This window comes from Arachis duranensis, chromosome 2 (assembly GCF_000817695.3).
Source record: "Arachis duranensis cultivar V14167 chromosome 2, aradu.V14167.gnm2.J7QH, whole genome shotgun sequence".
Classification (NCBI taxonomy): Eukaryota; Viridiplantae; Streptophyta; class Magnoliopsida; order Fabales; family Fabaceae; genus Arachis; species Arachis duranensis.
Window position 1 is genome coordinate 53065841 of NC_029773.3, and position 3587 is coordinate 53069427.

The 3587-nt window shown below is 40.8% G+C and overlaps 1 non-coding gene across 1 annotated transcript; it reads left to right on the forward strand.

The window, feature by feature from the left end:
- Nucleotides 1-1810: 1810 nt before the first annotated feature.
- On the forward strand, nucleotides 1811-1914 carry LOC127745312 (small nucleolar RNA R71). The gene has a single exon (XR_008006509.1). It is a non-coding gene; the product is annotated as a small nucleolar RNA R71 (small nucleolar RNA).
- Nucleotides 1915-3587: the final 1673 nt, after the last annotated feature.

Here is a 3587-nt window from a genome sequence, read left to right on the forward strand (position 1 = left end):
GTGGGATTGGCAGATAATGACTTGATATCACTTTATCTCCCGGAGAGAAACCTTCAGTGGGAATTTTCTTGTTTCTCCACCCTCTTGGCAATTTCTTTACAATTCTTCCCTCTCTCTTGAGGATTTCTTCATTGACCCATATGCCAGGAGGATCCTTCTGATCTGTTTCTATTGATTCTTGTGGCTTTAACTCTTGCAATTCTTGTTTGCCTTCCAAGGACTGTTTCAGATTTTCAGCTGCTGGATTGCTTTCCTCCAAACACAGATGGCTACTATCATCCTTAGGCTTTTCAGATTCTGGTTCAGGCTCAGATGCAGGTTTGAAAACATGGAAAATGAGCTCTTCATCATGAACTCTCAAAATTAGCTTTCCTTGTTCTATATCTATGAGTGATCTAGCAGTGGCTAGAAATGGCCTTCCCAGAATGATAGGGTGTAGGTAGCTTTCCTCCATGTCCAAAATGACAAAGTCTGTAGGGAAGAAATAATTTCCCACTTTCACCAGCACATTCTCAACTACCCCTTCAGCTTGCTTCTGAGTTTTGTCAGCCAGTTGTATGATTACATCAGTGGATCTCACCTCATTCAGTTGTAGCCTCTTCATAAGAGTAAGAGGCATCACATTTATGCTAGCTCCTAAATCACAGAATCCTCTGTCAATTGTGTAGGCATCTGCTGGAGAATCTCAAGAAAGGGAATATTGATATGGAGAGACTTAAATGTCTCTAAGAACCTTGAATATGTTTTCCCTTTTTCACCTCCTCCTAACCTCTGAGGAAATGGTGCTTTTGGTTGGTATGTTTCCAGCGTGCCTTCCTTTTGCATATCCTTAGCTTGCTCCGTTTCACTTTCCTGCTTAGCTTCTTCCACACTTTCTTTCAAGATTTTTGGCTCCTTTTCTGAGGGTCTGATTCCTTCTTCTTCTGAGACTTCCTTCAATATGGTGATGGCCTTGCATTCTTCCCATCTCACTCCCTTTTGTTCCCCTTTAGGATTCTTTTCAGTGTCACTAGGGAACACTGCAGTTGACTTGGGGGCCTATTGAGATAGCTCTCCTACTTGAGACTCCATCCTCTTGAGTTTTTCACCATGGTGCCTTAAGGTGGATCTCACATCTTCCCTAAAGCTTTTCAATTCGGTTATGTCTTGACTCATGGTTGCAAGCATTCTTTCTATCCTGTTTAATTGATCTTGAAATTGTTGGTTCGGATTAGGTTGGGTAGGTTGATTATTTTGGCCATGATATGGTGGTTGGGAGTAAGTGTTTTGTGTGGCTTGGTATGATCTTTGGTTGGAGTTTTGGTATGTGAAATTGTTATGTTGGTTGTGGTTGTAAGGTTTGTGGTTTTGTGGTTGGGTTTGATGGTTTCCCCACCCAAAATTTGGGTGGTTTTTCCATCCTGGGTTGTAAGTGTTTGAATGTGGATCATATGGTTGCCTTTGTTGATTTCCCACATAGTTGGCCTCTTCCCAATCACCTCCTTCCGTGCTTACTTCCTCTTGATCTTGTGTGTGCATTGCAGCCACTTGCTTTGTGTCTAATTTCCTGGTGAGCTCTGCTAGTTGCTTGGCAAACACCTTGTTTTGTGCTAGAATTGTATCAACATGGTTCAGCTCCATGACTCCCTTAGTGTTGTGTCTCTCTGAAGCATAGCAGTATTCATTCTCAGCAACTGTCTCAATCACTTCAATGGCTTCTTCCACAGTCTTTTTCCTGTTCAATGAACCTCCTGATGAATGGTCTACAGCCTTCCTTGATTCATAAGAAAGTCCATCATAGAAAATATGCAATTGCACCCAGTCATGGAACATGTCTGGTGGGCATTTCCTTGTCAATTCCTTGAACCTCTCCCATGCCTCGTAGAGAGTTTCACCATCTTATTGTCTAAAAGTCTGAACCTCAGATCGAAGCCTATTGACCTTTTGTGGGGGGTAGAAACGTGCCAGAAACTTACTTTCCACCTCATCCCAGGTTGTTAGGCTGTCCCTTGGGAATGATTCCAGCCACTTAGCTGCCTTGTCCCTAAGTGAAAATGGGAACAAGAGCAGTTTGTAGGCATCTTCCTGGACTCCATTGGACTTCACTGTGTCACAAATTCTCAGGAATTTTGTGAGATGTTGGTTTGAATCTTCATTAACACTCCCAACAAATGAACAATGATCCTCCACCAGTGATATTAGCTGTGGTTTGAGTTCAAAATTGTTGGCCTGAATGGGTGGTTTCTGAATGCTGCTACCACAATTCCCAGAGGTTGGGTTTATGTATGAACCAAGAACCCTCCTCTCGGGAATGGCATTGTTTCCATCAGCTCTCTCATGGTTGTGAACTTCTCTATCCATGTTGAGATCTAGAGCTTCCTCAAAATTGTCCTCAGATTCTCCTTCAGATTCTTCTTCTCTCAGTACTCTCTTCCCTCTTGCTTCCCTTCTAAGTCTATGAAGGGTCCTCTCTGGTTCGGTATATGGAGGAGTTGTTGTCTCTCATCTCCTACCTGTCATACAAGAACACACCACAAGCAACAAACAAGTGGAATACTCTTGGTTAATGGAAGAGTATGGTTAGAGCAGTTGAGGAATTAATTCAAATAGTTAGTGGGTCAGTGAGTTAGTTGCTTGAAATGAAAGGCATAGGAAAGAAAAAGCAAATAATAGAGTGCAGAAATTAAAATTCAACAAGTAACTTGAACTAAATTATCAAAACAAGAAAAATGCTCAATCTAGTTAACTTCCAATTTGAGAATTGTCAATCGAAAACCAATCCCCGGCAACGGCGCCATAAACTTGATCTAGCCATAAACTTGATAGCTACGATTTAGGAAATTGCACAATCGGCAAAAATTCCTTCCGGCAAGTGCACCGGTTATCGTCAAGTAAAAACTCACAATAGAGTGAGGTCGAATCCCACAAGGATTGGTTGAATGAGCAATTCGAATTAGAGGTTTGATTAGTTGAGCGGAATCAAGAATTGGGTGTGAATTGCATAAAGTAAATTGGCGGAAAATGTAAATTGCAAGGAATTGAAATGACTGAATCTTAAATTGCGAGAATTAAAGTGCGAGAAGTTAAATTGCTGAAATTAAAAGGGAATTGGGGTGATTGCATAAATTGAAATTGCAGAATGTAAATGGAAAAGGATAGATCAGAGAGAGAAGTTCATTGGGTGTTAGGAGATATTGAGATCTCCGAATCAAAACATTTTATCTCTTCCTCAACCAATGCATTCATTGAATTTTGCTTGGCAATCTTATATAATTGGATCCCAATCCTTTGGCTCACCAATTCTCTCTAAAAACAAACAAATTCCCAATCCCTTGGTTTAAATGTTAATAAGAAGAGATGATGCTCGATCACTGATTATACCACACAGTTTCATGAACCACAATTTGGTAGGATTACATGTCACAATATCCATCCAAACCCCAATCCAATTCACTGTGAGAAAGCTTCTCTAGCATGAATCCTCCATTCCTTTCCCAAGGTTCCGAAGGATTCCAATTATGGGTAATTTCTTTCCCAAGACAACTACCCAATGGAATTAGATCGAGAAGCTTTCTAACAAAATTCAAGAGAAAAGATTGAAGAAGAAG